Source organism: Manis javanica, chromosome 2 (assembly GCF_040802235.1).
Source record: "Manis javanica isolate MJ-LG chromosome 2, MJ_LKY, whole genome shotgun sequence".
NCBI lineage: Eukaryota > Metazoa > Chordata > Mammalia > Pholidota > Manidae > Manis > Manis javanica.
In genome coordinates, this window is record NC_133157.1 from 220,631,778 (window position 1) to 220,653,633 (window position 21,856).

The 21,856-nt window shown below is 36.5% G+C and overlaps 1 long non-coding RNA gene across 1 annotated transcript in view; it reads right to left on the reverse strand.

The window, feature by feature from the left end:
• Window positions 1-21,812, reverse strand: part of LOC140845492 (uncharacterized) — a 155,772-nt gene extending 133,960 nt beyond the window's left edge. The window contains exons 1-2 of the long non-coding RNA XR_012124291.1: window positions 21,701-21,812; window positions 21,090-21,209 (exon numbers count right to left, since the gene is read on the reverse strand). This is a non-coding gene — a long non-coding RNA (uncharacterized lncRNA). The remainder of the gene's footprint in view (window positions 1-21,089; window positions 21,210-21,700) is intronic.
• Window positions 21,813-21,856: the final 44 nt, after the last annotated feature.

The window sequence follows — 21,856 nt, forward strand, 5'->3', positions numbered from 1 at the left end:
TTTTGGAATGGAGTCTTTAGGGTTTTTAATGTACAATTTCATGTCATCTGCAAATAGTGACAGTTTAACTTCCTCTTTACCAATCTGGATTCCTTGTATTTCTTTGTTTTGTCTGATTGCCATGGCTAGGACCTCCCAGTACTATGTTGAATAACAGTGGGGAGAGTGGGCATCCCTGTCTTGTTCCCGATCTCAGAGGAAAAGCTTTCAGCCTCTCGCTGTTCAGTATGATGTTAGCTGTGGGTTAATCATATATGGCCTTTATTATGTTGAGGTACTTGCCCTCTATGCCCATTTTTTTGAGAATTTTTATCGTGAATGGATGTTGAATTTTGTCAGATGCTTTTTTGCATCTATGGAGATGATCATGTGGTTTTTGTCCTTCTTTTTGTTGATGTGGTGGATGATGTTGATGGATTCTCGAATGTTGTACCACACTTGCATCCCTGGGATGAATCCCACTTGGTCATGGTGTATGATCCCCTTGATGTATTTTTGAATTCAGTTTCCTAATATTTTGTTGAGTATTTTTGCATCTACATTCATCAGGGATATTGGTCTGTAATTTTCTTTCTTTGTGGGGTCTTTGCCTGGTTTTGGTATTAGGGTGATTTTGGCTTCATAGAATGAGTTTGGGAGTATTCCGTCCTCTTCTACTTTTTGGAAAACTTTAAGGAGAATGGGTATTATGTCTTCTCTGTGTGTCAGATAAAATTCTGAGGTAAATCCATCTGGCCGGGTTTTTTTTCTTGGGCTGTTCTTTGATTACCGCTTCAATTTCTTTGTTTGTAATTGGTTTGTTTAATTTTTGTGTTTCTTCCTTGGTCAGTCTTGGAGGGTTGAATTTTCTAGGAAGTTGTCCATTTCTTCTAGGGTTTCCAGCTTCTTAGCATATAGGTTTTCATAGTATTCTCTAATAATTCTTTGTATTTCTGTGGGGTCCATCATGATTTTTCCTTTCTTGTTTCTGATTCTGTTGATGTGTGTTGATTCTCTTTTTCTCTTTATAAGTTTGGCTAGAGGCTTATCTATTTTGTTTATTTTCTCAAAGAACCAGCTCTTGGTTTCATTGATTTTTTCTATTGCTTTATTCTTCTCAATTTTATTTATTTCTTCTCTGATCTTTATTATGTTATGTCCCTCCTTCTGCTGACCTTAGGCCTCATTTGTTCTTCTTTTTCCAGTTTCGATAATTGCGACTTTAAACTATTCATTTGGGGTTGTTTTTCCTTCTTTAAATATGCCTGCATTGCTATTTACTTTCCTCTTAAGACTGCTTTTGCTGTATCCCACAGAAGTTGGGGCTTTGTGTTGTTGTTGTCATTTGTTCCCATATATTGCTTGATCTCTATTTTAATTTGCTCGTTCATCCATTGATTATTTAGGAGCATGTCGTTAAGCCTCCATGTGTTTGTGAACCTTTTTGCTTTCTTTGTACAATTTATTTCTAATTCTATACCTTTGTGGTCTGAAAAGTTGATTGGTAGGATTTCAATCTTTTGGAATTTATTGAGGCTCTTTTTGTGGCCTAGTATGTGGTCTATTCTGGAGAATGTTCCATGTGCACTTGAGAAGAATGTGTATCCTGTTGCTTTTGGATGTAGAGTTCTGTAGATGTCTGTTAGGTCCATCTGTTCTAGTGTGTTGTTCAGTGCCTCTGTGTCCTTACTTATTTTCTGTTTTGTGGATCTATCCTTTGGAGTGTGTGGCATGTTGAAGTCTCCTAAAATGAATGCACTGTATTCTATTTCCTCCTTTAGTTCTGTTAGTATTTGTTTCACATATGCTGGGGCTCCTGTGTTGGGTGAATATATATTTATAATGGTTATAACCTCTTGTTGAACTGACCCCTTTATCATTATGTAATGTCCTTCTTTATCTCTTGTTACTTTCTTGGTTTTGAAGTCTATTTTGTCTGATACTAGTACTGCAGCACCCAATATTTTCTCCCTATTGCTTGCATGAAATATCTTTTTCCATGCCTTGACTTTTAGTCTGTGCATGTCTTTGGGTTTGAGGTAAGTCTCTTGTAAGCAGCATATAGATGGGTCTTGTTTTTTTATCCATTCAGTGATTCTGTGTCTTTTGATTGGTGCATTCAGTCCATTTACATTTAGGGTGATTATCGATAGGTATGTACTTATTGCCATTGCAGGCTTTACATTCATGGTTACCGAAGGTTCCAGGTTAGCTTCTTTAGTACTTTACTGTCTTAACTTAACTTGCTTACTGAGCTATTATAGACACTGTCTGGTGATTCTTTATTTCTCTTCCTTCTTATTCCTCCTTCTCCATTCTTTATGTGTTGGTTGTTTTATTCGGTGCTCTTTTGTGTTTCCTTTAATTGCTTTAGTGTGTAGTTGATTTTATTTTTTGCCTTTAGTTAGTATTTGGTTGGTCTGCTTTCTTTGCTGTGTTTATTTTCTCTGGTGACATCTATTTAGCCTTAGGAGTGTTCCCATATAGAGCAGTCCCTCTAACATACCCTGTAGCGGTGGTTTGTGGGAGGCAAATTCCCTCAACTTTTGCTTGTCTGGGAATTGTTTAATCCCTCCTTCATATTTAAATGATAATTGTGCTGGGTACAGTATTCTTGGTTCAAGGCCCTTCTGCTTCATTGCATTAAATATATCATGCCATTCTCTTCTGGCCTGTAAGGTTTCTGTTGAGAAGTCTGAAGATAGCCTCATGGGTTTTCCTTTGTAGGTGACCTTTTCCCTCTCTCTAGCTGCCTTTAAAACTCTGTCCTTGTCCTTGATCTTTGCCATTTTAATTATTATGTGTCTTGGTGTTGTCTTCCTTGGGTCCCTTCTCTTGGGAGTTCTGTGTACTTCCATGGTCTGAGTGATTATTTCCTCCCCCAGTTTGTGGAACTTCTCAGCAAGTATTTCTTCAAATACACTTCTTATCTCTTTTTCTCTTTCTTCTTCTGGTACCCCTATAATGTGTATATTGTTCCTTTTGGATTGGTCACAAAAGAGCACAGAATAAAACAACCAACACATAAAGAATGGAGAAGTTCTCTTAATATTGTTTCATTCCTGGAGATCCTTTTATCTCTCTCTACGTCAGCTTCTCTGTATTCCTGTTCTCTGATTTCTATTCCATTAATAGCCTCTTGTACCTCATCCAGTCTGCTCTTAAATCCTTTCAGATTGTTTCATTTCTGTAATCTCTTCCAGACTTCTTCCTTTAGCTCTTGCATATTTCTCTGAAGATCCATCAGCATGGTTATGACCTTTATTTTGAATTCTTTTTCAGGAAGATTGGTTAGGTCTATCTCCTTCTCAGGGGTTGTCTCTGTTATCTTAGTCTGTATGAAATTCTTTTGCCTTTTCATGGCGATAGACATAGTTGTGAGGAGCTGGTGCATGTGTCGCCTGGGAGAACGACCCTTCTTGCTAGTTTTGGCCTTCCTCTCCTGGGAGAATAGCGACCCCTAGCAGCTAGTGCTGGGCAGCTGCACGCAGACAGGGTGTCTGGTTCTTTCCCCGCTGCTGTGGAAGAATCTCTGCCCGGTTGCTGTGGGCGTGGCCAGCCTCAGGCTGCTGCTCTGCAATGCAGATTCGTGCCGGAGGGGGAATGAGTGGGAGGCTGTTTATCACCATGAGGGGCCTCTGAGTTGCACTGCCTCCCAAGAGGTTGAGGTGCCTGGAGTTCCCCGGGATTACAAGTTACTGGGCTGATTGCGCAGGGTCGCTTCTGTCCAGCTGTGAGGCCCCTGCCCCTTTAAGATTTTCAAAGGGCACTCGCTTTTCTTTGTCCCTAGGGTGCTGGCTGCAGGGACTGGTCACAGGTCTTTCTGTCCCGTTTCCCTAGTACCCAGCACCACATGCACTGTGTCTGCACTCCGGTGCAGATGACTAGGGCTGGGTGTTTAGCAGTCATTCCTGGGCTCCCTCTCCCTCCCTGCTCTGACTCCTCTCCTCCCACCAGGAGCTGGGGTGAGAGGCGCTCGGGTCCTGCCAGGCTGGGGCTTGTATCTTACCCCCTTCACGAGGCACTGGGTTCTCACAGGTGTAGATGTAGTCTGGCTGTTGTCCTGTGTCTCCTGGTCTCTCTTTTAGGAATAGTTGTATATGTTTTATTTTCAAAAATAATTACAGTTTTGGGAGGAGATTTCCACTGCTTTACTTATGCCGCCATCTTGGCTATGCCCCCCCGAGTTAAGTATATTTTGTAATTCCTGTTGAGGCCAGTAACATCCAGCATGGGAGTTATAAGGAAAGAGGTGTACCAAGCAAGCTGAGACAGCAGGAATGGAAGCAGAAATTAAAGATGCAGAGTATATGAATGAGGGCTTTGGGCTGCCTCTCTGGAATTAGCAATGAGTCATGAGCTTACATGGTTTATGTGTGCCCACATTTTTCAGGATTGGCAGAGCCACCTGCAAACACATTATAGAATTCATAATAGAGACAGGGACAAGGTTTGCTTGTGAGAAATTTGTTGCATATAGCCACATTTGGACAATATCCTCTGAGGAAATCACACATTGGCCTGCCACTTGTCAGTGAAGAGGGGAACTGACAGTGAAGTCTAACTCCTCATTGCCATAGCTCAAAAGGTTTCATTAAAGAGGTGGTGGGAAAAACACAGTGTCATTATTCAGTGCATGTTAGATAATCACAACCTGAGAACCTATCATCTGTCAGCTTGCACTAAGGCTCTATTAGGAAAGAACAAAATTTAGCTCCTGCCCTCAAAGAACACATGATGAAATAAGAAAGGCTAATGCTCATTCTCAATCGTACTTATGTGAGAGTACTCACAAGGATCTGTAATGTGTGTTTAGAAATACTCATAAGGATGGGTAACATGCTGTGTTAGAAGTACTAACAAGGATTGGTAACATCTTGCACTGAGATGGCAGAGAACTGAACCTTTCTGGTCTGGAAGCTGATTAAAATTCTTTGTGGAACCTGTCAGTGGAGGCTGAAAGGAGAGAGAGGAGAGATCTTACAAGGTGATACAAGAGCAAATAGTTGAAGGACATGCTAAGGTTGACAAAGTAGAGAGGGGCGACCCTTCATGGCTAAAGAAATAGAGGAACAGATGAAGGATAATGAATATAGATGCTAAGCTGGGGAACCAGAAGGATTTAAGAAGACACAGGCAATGAGTGATATAAGAAGAAGGAGGGGAATATACATCTAAAAAATGTGTGGAAGAAAATACAGGGGACATTTTAACATGATATATGTGGGCTTTCTTTTGTCTTTTGTGGAAATTTAAAATTCACTTGCCGCCTTTAAATATTGTATTTAGAAAGAACTAATTTAACTGAGAATGTTAAGCCTTTTTTAGCTTTAATTTAAAAATTAATACTTTGGGTATGCCAAGGCACAATGCCTGACAGTTTAAAACATTTCAACTTGGAAAACACTGTAATCTGATCCTAAGGTATGGATGGTAGCACCATGACTGCTGGTAGGCCAAATAAACTACAGACAAAGTCCGGTCAGTTATAAACACCAGATAAATAGTTCAAAACCTGTCATTTATCTATCTCCTACTTGTCAAACATCCCAATAAGCCCATCAACAAATCTCCTTTCTACTGTTGACAGAGAGATATGCAGCACTGAGCTCAAATGACTGAAGATGTTTCAATATTCCCATTCTCTCCCATTCTCTGACTCACTCATATCTTCTTTTTACCCTGGAGTGCAAAAATAACCAGATGTCAGACTGAATTTAAATTTTGGGTTTACTCCATAGTAAACTCCAGGAGAGGGCACTTAATTTCACTGAGACTCAGTTTTCAACATCTGTGACATGGGAATGATAGTGGTACTTTCCCTGTATGGTTTTCAAGGCTGAACAAGAGATCAAGGTATGGTAAACTTTAGAGATAAGTGTCTTCTATGGTCACAAAAATAAATATGAATATAGCTTACAATTGTGATCATTATCCCTGTCACAATCAGACCCTTTGATTCTTGGCTTTTGTTTCTCATGCCCTGATAAACAAATATCACTATAAAGTTAATCATTTGTACCTAATGGAATATTTTCACTTATTTTAACATATGTGTCCTGAATCCCCTTATAACCACCCTGAGACATAAACAGACTAGGTATTGTAATAAATAATTATAATGAGAGGCAATGACATATTTTGATTTAGAGCAAGTATTATAGAATCTGGCATCCTGGTTCAAATCCCAGCTTTTTCACTATTAACCATATAACGTTGGAAAAGATCTTTAATCTCTCCTTGCATCAGGCACCTCACTGGTAAAACAGAATAAATACTATTACTTATTTGAGGGAAGTGTTATGGACTTTAAAATAATAGTACATGTAAAATGGTTAGCACAGTGCCCAGCAATTAATACACACTCAGTAAGTGTTAGGTATTCATTTTTTGCAGTGTATTAAGCCATTATTTTGTCAAGGTCAATGATGAGAAATTCACATTCAGTAACTCTAGGTGAGATTCAGTAATCTATACAAAAACAAGTTTTTCTGGTGGTTCTGTTAAAGGTATACATAGCTTTTGCATTCTGATAAACATGTATTAGTGAGCACAGCCTAATGGACAGACTTCCCTCTTTCAACATGAACTTCATTTGCTCTGGCATTTATTGTATGCCAGATACATGCAGACACCATGTCACGTTCTGGGGTATGTCTGTTCTTGCACTGTTTGTGTGCATATGTGCTTTTCCCCACATGCAGCTTGGTAGTTTGTCCGGAGCTTTCCTGGGCTGAAGCTATTGCTTCTTTGCCTCAGAATTCTTACTTACAACATTAACTAAGTAACTCATATGAAGAACCTCCTTTATCAATTGACTTCTATTGATGTTTCACTTTCCTCCAATTTGCTCTGTAAAGTGTTAGGTACTTGCTTTCCTTACTAAGGCCAGAAACACCTAGGCTTGACTCCACACATCTCTCTTTAACCTGAGCATGTGCTCTATCTACCCTGCCATTATTCTCTTGGATGACTAGATTATTTCTCAGATGGAATTCTACACATTGTGGCAGTAAGAGAAGTATTTCAGAGTCCTCTTTATCAGAAGAGTCATTTCCTGCTTGGAGTTTGAACTCAAAACAGATTGCCTATGACATGGTATAATGATACCTTCCTACTGAACTCCATAAAAATATCCTATAAAGTCAAGCCAGTGTAATTGGTATTTTTCAATCCCCATGAGCATCATGGAGGCTAAGAATAACAAGTTGTCCAGGAACAAGAAGCAAGGATTTCAGTGGAAGCAGATATTAGGTAGAGGGACTTAGAAAGTTGTGGTAAAGAAGTGGGTAATGAGACAGAGAAGGGGTATTAAGTTAGCACAGAGCACACCAACAGACAGGTTACCACTTTGGAAAATGTGCTCAATCCCTCTGGAGACAGCATGAAATGTTCTTCATCACTGTTCCTGCTCAAGGGAGAAGAGGCTGGGATTTTACGTAGCAACTCTTCATTCATGATGACTTTGAGATACTCCTGCAGGAGGCAACTCCTTGTCATGGCTACTTTAAATACCATCTAAGCATGTAGTTATGGCCCAAGAAAGACATCTGGCAGAAAGCTGCAGGTACTTGTAGTAGGAAGTCTTAGGTGTTTATGGTAACACTGAATGTTGAGATATGAATGGACACAAACAGCATATGTTACACAAGCAGAAAATTTGGACTTGGTATTTCTCAAGACAATGAGTTATTTATAAATATTTATTGAGCAATCACATTCATAAACTTATATACAAATTCATATACCAATTCCAGCCCTATTCTGTTACAAGCACTGAGACCCATGTAGAGGATACAGAAGTGAGATGTGGTGTCACTGTTAAGGACATTAGACCCAGGTGGAGTAAAAGCATGGAACCTTGGCGTATTAAATATTTTAAGTTGAGGGATTTGAAGAAATGGAAGAAACAGGAAGTAATTCTGACCTTTCTCCCCACCCTTCTCCCTTAAGAAACCCTCACGTGAGAGGTGTCCACTAGAAACCCAGAGAAAAGGAAGATCTTTATGTCTGAAGACAAAGGAACACTGAAAAGAATCCAAATGTACAGGTCTCATTAAGTTTCCCTCAGTGTAGTACACTTAGCTCATACTTACCACATTTCTTCATGACTGTCCATTTTTCATCATACCTATCATTAAAATATTCAGACTTGACCCTTTCTTTAGGTCTGCATTTCCTTATTAAGGCTCCTGTGTCAGGTAAACTTTTAAAATAAGTTGTATGCAAACTCACCAAATTATATACATTAATTACGTGCAGGTATTTTGTATTCCAATTATATCTCAATAAAGCTGGGGGAAAATACATTGGGTAGGCAATTGAGGACATTTGAGTATGGAATGGATATTAAGCAATATGGTGTTATTGTTAATTTTTTTAGATGCAATAGTGGTATGTGGATATGTAGGAAAATGTCCTTATTCCTAGAAAATGTGTGTAGTGTTATTTAGGAGTGAAAAGGCACAATGTCTGCAATTTGCTTTCAAACAGTTCAACAAAATATATTCTATTAAAAATGTTTTAGGTAGAATGATGCATGTTTTTTAAAATATAATCTCTTTGGCTACAAGTTATTTACCTGCAAGTGGATTGGATTGGATAAGGGAGAGACTGGGGCAAGGAAATCAAATAGGAAGCTGTTGCAGCAGTCAGGGAAAAGGCGCATGTATCTCACTGATGATGGACAAGAATCAAAGTGTTCCCAAGACAGTGACTGAGTAGAATCAACAGGTTTCACCTGAATCCTCGATATGAGGGGTTGGGTTCACTGAAAAGAGGTTTCCTTACTATTAATATACTTCCTGTTTTGGTATACAATATTGTCATCTCCACAAAGTCTGACTTTCTCAGATCCTTTCTAGCATCATTTTACAGCAGAGTTTGGCATGTGCAGTGAGCCTTCACATAAGAAGCTCCTGGAGAAATAACGCCTTCATAACCTTCTTATTCTGTACAGAGCAAGTTCTAATTGCAAAAGAAAAGCAGAATGGAAAGTTAAAGTGTCCAATGGCTTGTGTTTCTGCTGAAATAAATCTCTGCTCTTTCTCTTTCTTTGTTTATACCTCTACTTCTCCAGCTCTAAGTAGGTTCTAGCAGCCTCAAAGAGGTGTTAGAATGAATGGATTTTCTTGAGTATGTCTTAGAATTCTCAGATGAAAGATGCTGCATCACCAAAAATTATAATTCAAGTTAAAGCATTCAACCTTTCATCCCTCACATGCCTTTGAGGTGTAGTGTCCTTATGCAGACTTCAAATAAACCAAGAAAATGCCTCTAAAATGCCAAAAAAAAAAAGTGTCTAAAAGCAAACACTTCATCTTTGCTTTAAAAACAAAGCTTAAATAATATTTCCTAAAATCTCCACATATTCAACTCCTAGACCTTTGATATCCTAACAAAGGAAAAGCATGTGGATATCAATGTCTGTTTTTTTCTGCCCAAGTTCAGTTGAGAGAATGGATTCCTATACAAAACATAAGTTATGATAACTATGACTAGATTAAAACATATAATTATTGTAAGATATCCACCAAGTAAATGAGTGTCCATATGGAACTCCATTCCGGATAGAGGAATTTCAGGCTCTTGAGAAATCATTTTAATTGTAGGAGGCACTGTTGGACATTTGAAAGATCACAGTCATTATAGACAGACCTGCATTTGAATCCTGGTTTAACTACTTCATAGCTTGGGAAAAGAGGGAATTGATTTTCTCTCAAAGATTCAGGTTTCTAACTTCCAAAGAAGGAAAAATTGCTATTAATAGCTTGAGGCGATGGCCAGCTTCTGATCCCAATTTACTACTTCTGCAAGTTCATTAGATTATATGAAGAAACAAAACCTCAGAAAAAATACTTTTCACTACCATAAAGTTTGGCCTTACAAGCCTATGAGAGACCTTAATAACTACTGATTAAATTTTTGTTAAAGGATTATGAAAATGTCAGAATTCTATCCAAATCAATCTCATGAAAAATAAAGATAGATAAGCAAACTAGATATAACATATTAAGATATTATTTGTAAGTCTGTGACTCCAGACTCCCTTGAGATCTCTAATAATTGAAGATCACCCTCATCCCAAGCTAGATGAGCATGAACGGCCTACTACTAAGGCAGTTGGAAGTCTTGCTGTGCAGGTTTCTCATGACCCAATTCAAACAGTGTGAACTTTTTACTCCAATGAAAGAGAACATGTACACATCAGGGAACACGAGCTCTGGAAAGAGAGAAAGTTGACTGCCTTCTGAGATCTTATCCAGGCCAGGACAATGCCCTGAGGCCTGGGAGGCTGTACAAGAGTTCAATGTGAAAATGTCTTTTACATACTCATTCCTTGGCCCTTATCACTTTGACCACTACCTAAGGAAGTGAGGGGAAAGATCTTTTCCAGTGTATACTATGACATGTATTCCCTCTAAACATCCCATTTCTACAAAAAGTGGCCTAATACGTCTTTCTGAACTCAAGGTGGAGGTTTAATATTTTTGGCCAACCTTGAGCAATATAAAAGAAGTAAAATTTAGGCACTGCTCACCCCTCTATCTTCTCTGCCAAGAGGTCAACCAGTCTTGAGCAGATTAGAAAGAAATGCATTAGTATAAAAGTTGGAATCCTTCCAAGTTCAAAACCTAATTTGTCTTAGAGTGCTTGTCATTCATATGACTAAAGGGAAAAAAAAAGCACAGATCAAATCTAAGAAGTGAGCAAGACAAAGAAAACATTTATTTTCCAGGAAATCCTAAAGGGAGAGAGTCCTTAAAAGTATATACTTGATATAAATTAGTGTCTACTGGAAATTTATTCCATTTTGACTATCCTTTGTTCTGTATACTCAGAGGACCATTTCTGATATGAAATACGTGGATATTAAGTACTGCAAACAAATATGACAAGGTGACAGAAAAGAGAAAAATCAAATCATATAGTCACCTTAAAGTGACATTTATACTCTCTAATTCATGGTTAAATATTGTATTGATCTTGACCCATAACAATAGTTCTTCTATGTGTGAGTAAACGGTATGATCATGAAATAGAGGGAAAGCCTCATCATTAAGGATAAACTAAGGGAAATATGAAATGTTAACTAAGGAAACTTTAGGCAAATCATTTCAGTTCTTGGTGTATCGGGCAATGCCGACTTGTCCAGGACTGGGAACTGTGGCTCCTTGATTCCTCTTGTCTTAGGCACCGCAGGAGTCAGACTTAGAGTTGGTCAAAAGAGGAATGTACGCATGTTTTGAAAGGAAGAAATGAAGCAGACATTAATCGCTGCTCTCTAAAGCTGGAACGATCAGACACAGCAAAAGACAGAGATGTGCCCTATGGCTCCCAGCTGATTGTTGCTTTCCTTTACTCAATGTCCAGCTCATCTTCCCAATAGCTGCATCTGTAAAAACTAACTGTCCCAAAACAACCATCAGGATCTTGGCTGCAGGCTCACAGAAGCAGTGAGTCCTCTTTCTACACCATCAATTATAAGAAAAATGACATGCTTTTGAAAATTTCACTCTGGGAAGAAGTTTAAAAAATTATTTGACATATAAATGATGTTTAGAAGGTTGGGAAGAAATTATTTCAATTCTCCAAATCTCTTTCAGAAAATATAAGCATATGGAACACCTTCTAAGGTATTCTATGAAGCCAGAATGACTATCTTACTAAAGCTACATAAAGACAATACAAGAAAACTAGACAAACATTGCTCATGAACATAGATTAAAAATCCTAAATAACAGCTAACTGAACTCAACAATATGTGAAAAGTATTATTATAGTATGACCAAGTTGGGTTTATTTTAGATATGCAAGAATAGCTCAACATTTGAAAACCAATTAATATAATCCACCCATCACATGGCTACAGGAAAAATCACGTGATCATCTCAACAGCTTGACAAAGAGCATCTGACATAATTCAACACCTAGTCATGACAAAAACTTCCAGTTAACTAGAAATAGGAATTTCCTCAACTGGATAAGCAATACATACAAAAAACCTATGGCTAACATCATACTTAATGGTGAGAAACTAGTTACTCTTACCCTATAATTGTCATCAAGGCAAGGATGTCTCCTCTCACCAGTCCTATTTAATGTCATAATGGAAGTCCTAGCCAGTGCAATCAAACAAGAAAAGGAAATACAAGGTATATATACCGGGAAGGGAGAAATAAAAATGTCTTTGTTCACAGATAATATGATTGTCTATGTAGAAAAATCGCAAAAAGTCAAAAACAACAACAAAAGAACTCCTGGAACTAACAAGCAAATGTAGCAACTTAACAGAATTCAAGATTAAACAAAACAAAAGTAGATTCTATTCTCATATATCAGTAATGAATAATTGGTATATGAATTTAAAAAAAATACCACTTCTAATAGCACCAAAAAAGAAAAAATAATAATGCTTGTGTAAAACTAGGATCCAGGATTGCCAGAACACCTCAGGTCCTTTCCTGCTGAGATAGGGATGGTTTCTCTGTCAGTCCTGGCAATGTTTGGACCCAAATTTCATGGGTCAGATGCAAGGTAGAAAACTCTTACAAGCTACAGTGCATAAAATGGTGGTGACCTCCCTTGGAGAAAAGGAAGGAGGAGTTTTAAAAGAGGAAGCCCTAGAGCTCCCACATCTCAGTCAGACTGTCTTTATAGAAAGGTCTATAGACATTTAGATGTTTTGGAAAACTCACCTTGTGTGACTGAGGAAAGATAAGAAGTGGAGTAAGTAAACCCACATACATATGTCTGCTCAGTCAACAAGTGGCTGAGTGACCTTAATGATATTCTAATATACATACATATATCACAGTTGATTTAGCCATTCGCCTTTTGACGGACATCTGAGTTATTTCATATTTGGGGCATTATAAATAAAGTTGCTAAAAAAATAAAATAAATAAAATAATAAAATATAAAATAAAATGAAATGAAATGAAATGAAGTAAAATAAAATAAAATAAAATAAACAAACCAATAAAATAAAATAAAAAGTAAAGTAAAGTAATATAAAATAAAATAAAATAAAATAAAATAAAATGAACCCAACACATCATGGAGTAGACTATGGATTATAGTTCTTCCTTAATGCCTAGAAATGGGCTTCAATTCCAGTTAAAATTTTATATAATTGTGATTCAAAAGCAAGTCAGGATCTCATTACTGAAAACCTGATCATTTTCAATTGACTTATCCAGTATATATATATAAAAAAATTTCTTTTCTGCATTTTTCTTCAACTATTTCCCAAAGAAAAACTGAATTACCATATGATAATGTATCAAAATATAAGGAAATCTACTTTCTTGTGAAGTGCAATGGCCTCAGCAGATCTCATTTCTTAATGTCTGATCTATACTATTTGATAGGGTCAATATTGTCTGATAAGGTCAACAGACCATCTGTTGGTTCCACTTTAGTATATCTCCTTAAACATTTTTTTCTCCTTTTTGCTCATCCTCTTGAATTACCCTTTCAAAATGCATAGTTGAATCTTTTCTATTATGAGACTCATCTTTTTATCTAGTGCCACTGTTTTATTTTCATATTTCTGAAAATTCTTATTATAGATAATTCTCTTCAAACTGTTTATCTCAAAACCAGAAATAGTGTCCTAATCAAAATTGGACTTTTTTTCATATTGCTTTTCATTTTAAGAGCATGATATTCTCACGAAATGCCATTTGTTATAGTTTTGCATTATTAATATCAGTCTTACTGGGTGTTCATTTATTCTCAGTTTCCAAAGCACTAAAGAAATGCATAAATGTCTGTGGACTTAGGCCATTTGCATGGACAAATTAGATTACTTCTTTATTATACTACCTCTCAATATAGGTCAATAAGAATGTCCTCTGTATGCCTTCTTGATTTTGAGTCCAGAACATTGGAGAGGTTAAAGAAATTGTGTGGTATTTACATAACTTCTGTAGTCAGTTCAGGTAACTGTACCAGTGAATGTTAGAAAATATTTACTCTTTGAGTCTCAATAACAATAATTTAAGGGTTCATTGCAGTATCTAAGAAATATTCTAAGTCTACTTCATGCTTTATAATGATTCAGGTAAATGGTGAGGCTGAAATAAAGTTATTTATTTTACAAGCTGACAGATTTGGCACTTAATAAAATGTATTTTTCAGAGTATGAATTCAGTTTGGATGTTAAAATGTATTTTAAATGTATAACTTTATCTATTTTTAAGAAGGTTTGTTGTAGGTAACCCAGACACAAATCTTTAGGGAGATCACATACCAACTGTGGGAGTCTGGTCAAGGACCTTATTTAAAATTGGCATATGGATCAAAATACATTGTCTATGTATGTAGAATCTATATATGCATATATGGATGTATGGATGGATCTATTATCTATCTAATCATCTGCCATCTGTCAGTTACTTATTTATATAATCTCTATACAGATATGTTCTATCTGGCATATAATTCAGGTCCTCAGTAAATGTAGCTTTATTTCATCAGACCCAGGGATGGTTGATTTGGAGATGGGGCAGAGTAATAGCATAGAAAAACAGACTATTAAATAAAGTCCTGGAATATTCAATACATTAGTAAAGAAAACATTTGAAAGCTATTTCTTCCTTCAACTCTTCCCCCAGTTAATTTCTAATTCTCCATAACACATGATGGCCAAAATAACCTCATTTGAGAACTTTCCCACTACTACATATGAGACTGTTGTCCCCTCTACTGCATTATGTTAATTTGTGCTTATCTCTTTGTTCTTTCTTATCAATTTTTACACATACCACACTATGATGAAATCATCTGCGTTCTATGTTCAGCAATTAACCACTTAAATAGCATCTACCTCTCTTATTCATTCATTTATATTTATGTGTCATTCAGTGTTTCTTTATAATAATGTGGTTTCAGATAGTTTTTTTAGTGTTGGGAACAGAAAATAAATGAGACAAAGATACTGCCTCCATGTACTTGTAGCACACGAGAAAGATCCAGTTACACAATTAATGCAGTGATGTTTGAGCTGAGTCTTGGTAGACAGGTAGATTTTGCTTATCTGAGAGAAAAGAAATGGTGCCATCAGAAAGAGTAGCAAAACAGAAAGAGTATGTATCCCTTGAGTCACACACAGTGACTATGGTATGGGAAGTAATCACATTATTTAATGAATGAATGAAGGCAAGAATGATATCTTTAAAAAGTACTTATCATAGTGCCAAGTTTTACAAGACCTCAATAAATTAAATAAATTCCACATACCAACTAGGACTAAACTAAGAGTCAAGAGAATTTTTAGTTGGGGGCAGTAAAAATACAAGCAGGTGAGTTTACAAATGATCTTAAATGGATTGGTAAATACATTTTCAGTCATTTCAGTCTCTTGGGAAAAGCACGCTCTTTTGCCTTAGTGTTTCCCTGTGTTGGAGTTTCCATTCATGAAGTGATAGGATAGATGAAGAAATGGTAACACAAGATGAAGGGGAATTTTAATTCCATGGTACCCAAAACATCCTCAGCAGTTGACTTCCATAGACTACCTTTAGTCTGTGTCTGGCCATTATTTGTTAAGTTGATGTCTTGTGATCTCATGCTTTACCACACCCCAAACTCTTCCCATGTCCTCCTTCTTCCACTCTTCACTCTTTATTTCCTATTCTTCAAATCCACATGTGACAGCTCTAACTGTGATATAATTATCTAGAGCTGGGGCCTTTGTACACTGGGATTCCTGGGAGTGAGGACTTCACAGTTCAGTCCTAGATAGTCTCAGCCCATGGGTCTAGGGTCCCAATTCGTCCTTCCCTCACCTCAATCTTGTAGATGCAATCACTTCTCTTTATTCTATGTGTTTATCCTAAAGCCCTTGCCTTATTACTAGCATAACACATTTAATTTATACTAATTAATATCCCTGGTAATAGAGGTAAGTTTTGAAATAGTGGCTAAAAATGTGAGCTTTTGATTTTGAATCTTGATTCCTCCGCTTAGTAATAGATCACAGGTAAGTTTTCTTATCTATGGAATAGAGTATAACCTACTTTAATGGGTACAGAAGAGGACTAAATGCAGTATTACATGTAGAGCTACTCTAGGATACCCTCTTCAGTGTTTCACTATCACCTGGAAGCCTCCCTAACACCTACCACAGTTAATAAGCCTCTTCCTTACTTGGGGGAAAAATAAAGATAATATGACTGTCTGTGACTTCTAAGTTATAACAAGAACTTCGTTGGTTTTTTTTTTCTAAAGATATTTCAAAAATTGTAACAAATAGCCTTGAGAGTTATTTTGGAATTCAGGGTTTTTTTGTTTTGTTTTGTTTTTCTGACTGTAGGTAGGAAATATTTAAATTGAGAATGGTTTACATCCTACACTAATCTTCTTGGGACTGTTATATTTGGGATGTGATTTGGGATGTTGAATTGCCTACACCTATGATTCTGGCAGGGGTTGGGAAACAGAAATGTTCTTTCAGACCTTTAAATCAGGCTTGTCTTGCTTTCAGTCTTTGATAAAAACAATCCTTGAAAGGCCCCAAACTACTAAATGGAAGTACACTCTGGTCTAAGTCACAGAAATATGTTTTACGTAAAATGATAATAGTGATGATGATGATGTTGAAAATGATTATCAACATATTAATATAGAACTTACTTTCGTTTTAAGGTATTAGCCTATCCATTTAATGTCTTAATAAAATGAATACTGTGAAGTATGTATGAACATAAACACGTTGATCCAAATGAATCCTTCCTGTACCTAGGACTATTACCCTGTTATTGGTACAGCAACATGTACCACTGTTAGCTTGTTAGAGGTCCCTGAAACTCCATTTGTGGGTTGGCGCTCCCAAAGAAAATACCAATTTATAACAAAATTTTCTTTCCTTGGCCACTAGACATGCCCCTAATTTAGTTGCAACCTGAGTGCCTTAACTATAAATCTAGCTGACAAATTGTGATTATAACCTCACAGCTTCCATTTCTGTTTAAAATATACGAATATGATAGATTCCTCAAGGACCTACAGGCTAGTAGAAAAATACAGAACCCCTTCTCCACGATCAGCTGCACTACACCCAGCTGGATTGTAATATGTTGTGAAATTTAATCCTTCCCTTTCAGCTAAGTATTCTCCTCTCTCCACCACCTCTTCTTTTATTTGTAAAAATTTAGCCCAGAGAAGAAAGGAAGTAGCATTTAAAGCTTAGCAGTATTTTACCCACAGTCAGGGCTGTATTCCCAAGGAGCTTTGCCCATGGCTCCTCCGTTACATAGACCATGTATGATATGGAACAGAATCATATACGGTATGGCTCTCGGTTATTCCTGGGGTCAAGAGCTCCTCTCATTCCTTTTGTTTTTTATGTATGTATGTATGTATGTATGTATGTATGTGTGTATGTGTGTGTGTATGTATGTATTTATAGCCCCTACTTTGAGTTTTATTCCTGGAAATACAAAGTTCAAAATTAGATTAACCTAAGAACTCCTTCATGAACCAGGATTGGATTGAATCCGATAGGTATGCAAGAAGAATTAATTATTGTTATTTATTTAATTATTCATATAATCACCTAAACATTACTGAGATTTGCTGTGCTGGATGTAGAAACCAAAAAGGGAATAAAGTAGACATATAGTTTGCCTTTATAGAGCTTATAGTTTATTAGTGTAGTCTGATATTAACATGTTATACAAAACTTTGTAATAATAAAATATAATTTTTTTAAGAATTGAGATTTGACAGTATATATCAAGAACTGAATATGGTCTGTAGGCCTCATAGAAGGACCCCCCCAAGAAGAATTAAATAATTGAATTGAGATAGGAAGATCGAATCTAATAAATTCAGAAAGAGGGGCAGAGATAATTACATGTCCACCTTATAAAAATTGAGGTAAGTCAATCTACAGTTAAAAGAACATATGGGATGTGAACAGATCCCAGAAATGGGTTGCTTTAATTTGTCTGATTTCTCTCAGACTGTTCAAGTACAGTTGGACAATATCCATCATATCATAGACAAATTTTCACAAATGCCTAGGGTGCCTAACTGGTTTTCTTGGCTTCACTGGAGATGGCTAGTAATTATAGTTTTGCTTTGTTTATGTCACCGTATTCCTATTATGTTTATATGTGTGCACAAGTTAGTTAGTAGTTTAAACCCTATACATGCTTAAGGTACTCTACAAGAAGATATGTCAAAGAAATAATCAATCCTCCCATGTTTTCTTCCATATGCTACCTCTATAGCTTTTCTTCTTCCTACCTAATTACAACCCTTAAATAGAATTCGTGCCTCATACCGAATTTACTGAGCATCATAATTCCTCCAGGTGGTAAAGATACCTCGAGACAAGTGCTGGGCATAGAAGCCACAGGGCATAAATCTGCAAAGAAGTAAAAAGCTAACCTTTTCAAACAATATGGCTTCTCTCTCACTAACCAACTTTACATTTCCCTGTATGGCCCTGTAAGATGACTGGTTAGCCAGAGACGGGTAAGATTCCTCAAGGGAGGAACAACCTAAGACAGGCACAGTCGCAGGGGAGCCATCAGGTGAGAAATTGGGGAACAACAGTGGTGAAGCTTAGAACCTCACCCCCCTGTTTTGAGAGAAAGGTTCTGCATCTGTGGATGTTTTATTGCCCTTGTCTAGCTCGGATTAGCACATAATCTACAGGCACACACCTGATCATCTACAATTGCTCTCTTACAACACTAAACTATGTTTTCTACCTTTATCTTGCATCTACCTACCACTTCAGCATTTTATTAAAAATAAAAATAATAATAATAATAAAGGGAGAAATATGGGATCCACATATAAATCAAGTATAAAAATCAAACAAATATTCATATTTGACCTGATTGTTTATAGTTCATAATGCGAGATCAAAACCGAAAGTTTCCGTGATGACTGCCCTTGTACTGTTCACCATGTAAGAACTTATTCACTATGTAAGAATTCGTTCACCATGTAAGAACTTGTTCGTTATGCTTCAGAAGATTGGAGACTGACGAGAATTAGGCTTGAGATGGATAAATGATTACACATTGAGCATTGACCCCCCTATACAGAATTTTATTGTTGTTAACAACCATTTGATCAATAAATATGAGAGATGCCCTCTCAAAAAAAAAAAATTGAGGTAAGTCAGCCTGACGAAACTTAGTGAGCCAGGAGGAACGAATGTGTAAGCAGATGAATCTAGAGAAATCAGTAGGCCAAGTTAAGGGTTGTGGTTACTGCTCTAAAGGGCAGAGGGAGTCCTTGAAAGGTTTAAAGAAATGTCACAACAATGCTTGTGTTTTTAAAATATCACTCTGCTTCTGCTCTTGAGAATGAATTGAACAGACCAAAGAGTGGATCCTGGAGAAATTTAGGAACCTAATGTAGTAGTTAAAATTGAGACTTGGAAGATAATGGTCATGATCTAAGATGGAGCCTAAGTGTCTCTGGGTTTTAAGGAGAAATTCCTGATTCTCTCCATTTTTATCTCTTCTTTCATTTTTCTCCAGAACACCTCTCTTATAAACAATTCTCTGAGCTCACACTGACTCTGTTTCTCTGTAAAGTCTATTCTCAACACTTCTCACATGATCAGATACCTACTAGCTTTACTTGCAATATAATCTTGTTGGTCACAGTTACTGATCAGAGGTGGATACCTTTCTCAAAGTGAACTTCAAAGACTATCTTTCTTAAATATTTGGACTTCTGATTCAGAAGCATGAAGTCTTAGGGTTTATTGAAATTGAAGTTTTTAGATCTTACAGCCAGTTTCTCTTTGTATGATATTCTGATTGTTTTTCAGAAGCTTTTCAGAACATATAAAGATAAGTGAATTTAGTATTTTTGAAATATTTAGTAAATATTTATAAAATTTATTTCCCATGAACATATGTCAGTTGTCACACTGAAGACTGACTGTTATTTCTATTTTATTAGGAAAATAAAAACTGTTCATGCAGATATCTGTTCAAGTGTATTTAATATTTTCTTTGGTCACTGAGTTGAACTATCTTTACATTTTGTTGTTTTGTTTCATTTTGGTTAATTTTATATTGGACTATGATATTAAAATACTGAGTAATACATAAAAACATATATTCCATGACATAAAATTAAAACCTGAAAATAGTTTTATATTGATAAAGGTGGAAATCAAGTTTACTACAAATAAAATTTGGGATATTTGCAGCCACAAAGTTAATTTTAAGGTATGATTATCATTCTTCAAATAGTAATTGTTGTTCACACAGCCTATAAATCTTTTGTGTGCATAATTATCTTTGTAATATTAATCTTAAGTGTACCTCAAAAAACAAATTATTTTAGAGATTTTATACTCCAGTTCAATATTTATATCCTTAAGCCCTTAATGGTTAAATTCAAAATTGTTCTCTCACAGTATGATTATACACGAAAATATTATAGAAAAGTTAATGATTTTATAATTACATAGTTTGTAATTACCAATATCATATGACACAGTAATTTTAGTAAAATCAACAATGGCAAAATGGACAATGATAAAGTTAACTAAAAGACTTATAAATGTTAGGAAATGTCACTTCGTGATCTGAAATTCTAAGCATTCTAATAGCCACAATGGGTATGTGTGTAAAATATTCAGGATGGTAACTCACTTTCAATTTTTAAGTTTCTGCTAAGCCCAGTGAATTGCATTTGTCATTATTGCACAGCAATCATTTTCAGTTTTTGTTTTTATTTTTATTTTTGGTAGCAGCAGCATCTCTGTTAAACAAAATAATTTGGCACAGTATTAAAATGGATAAGGGTGGCTTTGCTTTGGATTAAGTAAGGTTGGCATCCTTCATCCTTGTTCTCTTTACTTATCTCATTGAACCTTTAAGTAACCACTGGGTTTCTGAAGATCTCTTTTGGAGAAACCGTTATATAGAAAACAGTGTGACAGAAAAAGAATTCTGCAATAAAAATATGAGAAGTTTGTGTAATGTATTAATCACTTCATCTTGAACAAGCCAATCTGAAACTCTCAAAATTTCAATTTGTGAAATGAGGATGATGATGTCTAACTCAATACCATAATGCCGGTGTGGTAATTAGCAGGATAGTGGTGCTCAGCAACTCACCCATAAATTTGTCTCCAGATGCTTGTGACTGTGTCACAAACTAGCTTCTACAGGATGCATACTCAGAGATGGAGATTAGCATGCTGGATGTTTATGACAGAATTCAGTTGGGATCAATCCCTATGGAAAGGGTAGAAAGAAATCAAGATAAAGCAAAGGGAAAAGCTGACCTTCTCTTAGGTTCCAACAACCCCACTGGCTAACTAAGCCTATGAAGAGCCCTAGAGTAAAATGGCTCAGCAAATGTGTCCCATATTAAGCCACAAAGGCTGGCTATTTTATAGCCATGCCATCCAATCATGCAGGACATCCCAGGGAGGCTGTGACCACCTCTCTGGAACTATTAAATTCTTTCTCTATTGTTTGCCAGGACAATTCAGATATTTAACTTTCACATAACATGGGCCATTGTTTTATAAACGCTTCTCAGAATCATCCTAGTATCTCAAGTTTGAACCAACCCCTAGGGTTTTTGCCAGGGTATAAAATCCTGTATCTTGGAAGAATTCTCCAAGCAAAACAAAACAAAAAACAAAATCAAATGCTGCATTGCCCAATTTTCTTCCTCGTTTCCTCCAATAATCACCCTCAGAATAGTCTCAGGCACAAACCTCCTAGCTGCTGTCAGTTCATGCTAAATCTTGCAGCTCCTTGGGGGCATAATCCCTTTCTTCTTGTATCAGACCCAGTACGTTACTTCATGTAGTATTTCCATGGCTTAAAACCAAGTAGTGGGAATTAGGGAAAGTGAGAAAAGTTCCTGTGTA